The sequence below is a fragment of the Nanorana parkeri genome, unplaced genomic scaffold, assembly GCF_000935625.1.
Source record: "Nanorana parkeri isolate BGI_ZX_2015 unplaced genomic scaffold, ASM93562v1 scaffold456, whole genome shotgun sequence".
Taxonomy (NCBI): Eukaryota; Metazoa; Chordata; class Amphibia; order Anura; family Dicroglossidae; genus Nanorana; species Nanorana parkeri.
In genome coordinates, this window is record NW_017306724.1 from 395222 (window position 1) to 401399 (window position 6178).

The 6178-nt window shown below is 48.9% G+C and overlaps 1 protein-coding gene across 1 annotated transcript in view; it reads right to left on the bottom strand.

The window, feature by feature from the left end:
* The window catches only part of PAIP2B (poly(A) binding protein interacting protein 2B), a 28085-nt gene extending 23581 nt beyond the window's left edge, over positions 1-4504 (bottom strand). The window contains exon 1 of the mRNA XM_018560460.1: positions 4292-4504. The gene's annotated coding sequence lies outside the window, so the exon portion shown is untranslated. The remainder of the gene's footprint in view (positions 1-4291) is intronic.
* Between the last annotated feature and the right edge of the window lie 1674 nt (positions 4505-6178).

Below are 6178 nucleotides of genomic sequence, written 5' to 3' on the forward strand. Positions count from 1 at the left end.
GACATTTACCATTTTACAAAAGTTTTCTTCTTTAACAATTACAACAATGCAGCAATTTATTATGGGGTGGGGGCCCTGATGTATTGTGACAACCTTTAAAGTAAACTCCAGTTTAGATATAGGGATGTTAAAGTGACACTAAACTCAGGAGTTAGATCTTAAAACGCATTCAATTCCCCCAACTATGAACAAAAATGTATCTTACTTGTGTATCATTCGGCTGTAGGATCCTCAAACCATCTAAATTGGTGCTGACACTGTCCTTCCTTCTGGAGGGGGGGGGCTACTTTTGATCCCCGTGGTCCCTGTGTGTGTTGTAAAGTAGTCACCACTCCAAGTTCGCCCCCGTGATTGACTACAATCTTCATACAAATAAGTAACCTAAACCGTGAGATTGTAGTCTATCACTACAGTGATGTACACTTAGGGTTAGTTCACACCATAAGCAGTGCATTTCGGTCCGATTCTGGCAGGAACACACTGCCACCTCACTTTTTTGCCACGCTGGAGGGGGCATCGTGGGCCATTGAAGTGCATGGCACCGTAGCCACGCCCTCCAGCCACAATGCGATCACCCGCATTGGATTGCAAGGCACATTGTGCCTGCACTGCGGTCCGGAGCGATCAAAATAGTGCTTGAAGCATTTTAAACACACCGCACTGCAGGGACAATGTGCACTGCGATCCCGTGTGGGTGATCGCATTGCGGCCGGAGGGCGTGGCTATGGTGCCATTCACTTCAGTGGCCCATCACGCCCGGCACAAAAGAGAGCCGCCCGCAATGCGGGGCAGTGCGTTCGACAGAATCGGAGCAGAACGCACTGCTTATGGTGTAAACTAACACTAAGCGTAACACTGGACAAATCCCAGGAGCCAGGTCACTAACGCTCCTGAGAAATGGCAGCTGGTGCTTAACTTTTGAGGTTTTCCTTTAGTTGTTTTGGGGTCCACTGCTCTTCTGGGGGACGCGGAACCAAGCCAAATTACTTCAGGATGGAGAGCGGGGAGCAGACCGGAGAACACCCATTCTCCAATATGCTCTGAGTGATTGAGACAGGAGAGCTGTACACTCAGTGCATCCCGTCTTAGCTGTCACAAGCCGGGCCGCACCAAGATCCAGCACAATGCTGTGCTCATTCCCATGTACTGGAGGGACAAGGGAGACATGTGGGGCTCTAACATAGATGTCACCTCCATACGCTATCACATTGGGGCTTGTTAGCTTTACTGCTATCACACAGGCGCTAAGTGGAAAAAAAGTTAAATAAAATTTAAATGATCAAGTAAAAAATAAAAAGTTAATAAGTAAAAACAATTAAGTGATAAAAAAAATTAGTGAAAACTGTAAAAAATAAATAAAAATTATAACCAACCCAGCTACCCCCTTGCGATTAAACACATGCATAGGACATTGTTCGTGCAGCCCCTATTCCACTGTATGCCATATTGTGGTAGCCGGGTAGCAGCGCTCTCTAACATGCACAATAAAAGGGTAAGTTCACTTTTCCAAGTAATTTGAGAAAATGGAATTACCTGCTCAGATCTGGCCTCCCTTTCCCTTCCCCCGCTATATTTACCTTTTGGCGACTGGACCTTACCCTCCACCGGTACTGGTGTATCAACTGTACCTCATACTGCCATCCGGCGCAGCCCTGTGCTATGAAGTTTGAATTTAGTTTACAAATTGTAAGCACTCAGTCAGCTGACCAATAAGAAGCGCTTCTTAGCACGGTTTTGGTTAAAACTATTTTCTGGTATCATGGGAAGTAGATTGGACCCCCACTTTAGTGCCTCAGACAAGCAGTTTATACCAGTTCAGGGGGGTAGAAATGTTTTTTAAAGGAATGTTATTACAGTGCAAGTCCTGTCAGTGACACTGTCCTTCCTTCTGGAGGGTGGCTACTTTTGTTCCCCATGGTCCGTGTGTGTGTTGTAAAGTAGTCACCGCTCCAAGCTCGCTGTCGGGATGGACTACAATCTCATGTTTAGTTTACCAATTTGTACTGAGATTGTAGCCCATCACAGGAGCGAGCTTGGAGTGGTGACTACTTTACAACACACACACGGACCATGGGGAACAAAAGTAGCCACCCTCCAGAAGGAAGGACAGTGTCAGCACCAATTCAGAGATTTGATACACAAATAAGATACATTGTTGGTAATAGTTGAGGTACTTGAATGTATTTGTAAGATTTAACTCCTGAGTTTAGTGTCACTTTAATGTATTTATGATTAGAGCTCCATTAATGTGTGTTGTTTGTATCTGCTAAGAGCTCGGCTTTAAGGAGGAGGATCATGGGAAGTACACACAGTGCAATGAACTGCAGTCATGTCCAGTAACTGATATCAAGGAATGTTACTGCTGTGCAAGTCCTGCCACTGTGCAATGACTGCTATAGTAGGAGTACCATGCAGTGAGCAGTCCTGTAAGCAGTCCATGTGGTCATGTGACCCATCACAGTACATGCGGTGTGACTGCTGTAGTGAGACACAGCCGTGTTAAACATGAGAACGCACAGTACGCAAGATGAAACCAGCACAGCGAGAGCCGAGACTGGCCTGGTGTAGCCAGATTAGGAAGACGAGTCTTATCACCGTGCTGTGATGCAATAAAAACAGCATGACTGCTACAGGGAAGCCCGGTGTACTCGAAGATGGCTGCCCCAGGTGGTGCCTTATATGGGGACACTGAGGTACAGTAATGAGGTATACTCACAAGAGGTTCATAGCAATGAGGATGTAATGAGCTATGTGGCAGACAGTCCCACATGGAGTGCTGGGCTTTCTTCATGTTGTAACAGTGTGCCCTCTGACCCCTTTGCCTTATATCCTACATAAAGTGCTGGGCTTTCTTTGTGGTTTATCAGTGTGTGCTGTGATCCCCTTTCCCCTCCCTCTTATAGGCTTTCTTCATGCTGTATCAGTGTGCCCTGTGATCCACCTTTCCCTTATATCTCACATGGAATGCTGGGTTTTCTTCATGCTGTATCAGTGTTCCCTGTTATCCCCTCCCTCTTATAGGCTTTCTTCATGTTGCATCAGTGTGCCCTGTGACCCCTTTGCCCTTGTATCTTACATGGAGTGCTGGGCTTTCTTCATGCTGTATCAGTGTGCCATGTGACCCCTTTTCTCTTAGCCCAGTACTCCATGTAAGATATAAGAGGAAGGGGATCACAGGGCACACTGATACAACACAAAGAAAGCCCAGCACTCCATGTAACATGCAAGAGGAAAGGGGTCAGAGGGCGCACTGATACAGCATGAAGAAATGCCAGCACTCCATGTACCATGTAAGAGAAAAGGGGTCAGAGGGCGCACTGATACAGCATGAAGAAAGGCCAGCACTCCATGTGAGCCATTTCTTCATGCTGTATCAGTGTGCCCTGAGACCCCTTTCCTCTTCTATCTTACATGGAGTGCTGAACTTTCTTCATGTATCAGTGTGCCCTGTGACCCCTTATACAATATGGAAGATAGCGAGTAGGGGAGATGGAATGGGAAATGCAGCAGTCAATATGTAGGCATGTGGGGAGGCAGAACACACCCGATGATTGGCATAATTTTGGGAGCTTGAATCCTGTCTAGAAAACCCCCACACTGAACACTCCGTGTACAACATGGAGTGTAGTGAGGCCCAGTCTGGGCAGAAGAACGGGGGGAAAGGTGGGTGTCACATGACAGTAATTGATATTATATAGGTTACAAGACAGTAAACATTATATAGGGGGGGTCACATGATACAGTAATTTATACTATATGGTGTGGTAACATAGGACAGTGATTAATTTAACATGGGGGGGGGTCACATAACAGTGATTGAATATCACTACGCCATATGACCTCCCCCCAGATATCAATCTAGCTCACAGGATAGTGACCCCCAATACCCCCATGGAGTAGTGATTGCTATTATACATGGAAGTGAGACACTGTATAGGTGGCTCACATGAGATAAGAGATTGATATCACATAAGGGGGGGTCACATAACAAGGAATTATATTATACAGGGCTGTAATAAATTGTGATTGGTCGGGCAGAGGGCCCCCACATATTGTTCCAAGCATACGGTCAAGTAAGGGGGTCAGTGTTGTCAGTTGAGGGGGTCACGTGGTCACCATGCGGAGCACACTGAGGGGTGTATTGAGGTCCTGCCACGTGACGCGCCCCGGGCAGGGACTGGTACGATATTCAGTTACCAGGCTGTGCCCTGTGAGGGAGGTCACGTGACCCCCCTCGCACGCAGCGATTGGTACCATACGGAGAGCTGAGGCCTAGCTGTTCTCCTCTCACCTGCTGGCTGCCCCGGGGCCTCGGCCTTGTCTCCGCTCCTCCCGCTCTGTCTCTCCTCCTCCTCGCGCTGCTCACCGACCCCTCCCGCTCTTCTGGTCGGTCACTCGTAACACCGGACGACCAATGCGCGCTCCCTTCCCGCTCTCTCCGTGTGTGTGTATGTATGTGTGTGCCTCGCGAGCGCGTCCGTCTTCCCGCCCCCTTCTCACCACGTCAAGGCGGCGCGTTACGCTCTACTCTTGTTGGCCGTAGCCCGACGCCAGTCAGCTGAGAGATTCCAATCTGGTGATTGGTCGACGAGGGGGGCGGAGCCGTACGGAGGACTAGGCCCCAGCGGCAACACAGCTACGTTACGGCTCCCACGTGCGACGGCCACGCCCCGTCCGCTTTTGTGAGCAGGGACGGTCGCCACCAGGGCTGGTAAATAAGGGGGCGGGGCGGTTGGGAAAGGTGGGAGGAGTTTGGTGGCAAGCGCTGAGAGCGCGAGGCGTTCTGGTATATAGGTGGGAGGAGCCTGATGATGAACTCGCTAGGGAGACCCAGTGAGGTCACAGAGGAGGAATTGTTCATGGAACGCCGGTTACTGTCACACACACGTGGTGGAGTGTAGGATAGCGATTATATGTCTGTATATTTATTATATTGCATACAGATGTGATAAATATAGTGTATTGAGCTACAATATGTATAATTAATATAACAGTTATGTCGGGGATATAGATACCAAACATGCCTCAAAACTGACCGCCCGTCAAATGGGGGGAAACTATGATACCCCAAAATTGTCCATAGGCCACCCATTAAAAGGAAATGCAACTGATGGGTATTGCTGCCCCCTCCAGGAGGTTGGACAATAAGCAAAGCAGAAAGAGCACAGCACCACCGAGTGGTCACACTCCTGCTGTTAAAGGTACAGCACCACCTAGTGGTCACACTCCTGCTGGTAAAGGTACAGAACCACCTAGTGGTCACACTCCTGCTGGTACGGACACAGCACCATCTAGTGGTCACACTCCTGCTGGTACGGCTATTGCACCATCTAGTGGTCACACTCCTGCTGGTACAGGCACAGCACCATCTAGTGGTCACACTCCTGCTGGTACGGGCACAGCACCATCTAGTGGCCACACTCCTGCTGGTACGGGCACAGCACCATCTAGTGGTCACACTCCTGCTGGTACAAGCACAGCCTCATCTAGTGGCCACACTCCTGTTGGTACATCACAAGCTCAGGTCCAGTCTGCAGAAGGTAAGATGTGTCTCTCCAGCTGTTTGATCAAGACGTCAAGCTCTTTCTGCAAGCTGCTGGCAGTGTCAGACCAGTGTCAGCCTCTCTTTGGATAGTGACAACAGCGGCCATCTCCCTTGGCTCAGTGCTCACAGTGGAACCCTAGATTTGGATATTCCCTGCATTGGCTGCTTTGCCAGTGCTCCAGACCCCTTATTTGTACAGCCAGCACAGCAGCCATCTCTAGGCCCAGTGCTTATGCTGGATCCCAACATTTGGATACACATTGTCAGCCGCCCTGCACATGTCATACCAGATCAGATATTCACCACATTGGCCTCACCCTGCTAAGTGCCAAGCTGGACTCCCAGACCACAGGTGACTTCATTTTTGGTGGTGAGTAGGCTGACTTTACTGAGGTTTCTGCCGTGTCTTTTAGGAGGTCTCCTGGGAGTGTTGGAGCATTTGACCCCCATATACTTATTCTATCTTGGGGCCCCATGGCAGTCAGTTTCACTTTCTACCACGTTTTCCCTGCCATTTTATTATTATTATACAGGATTTATATAGCGCCAACAGTAACAGCAAGGGAGGGATAAGTAGTCAAGACGAGCGATAACAAGGGAGTGGATGAGTAATTTAGCGGTTTCATTGGTCAG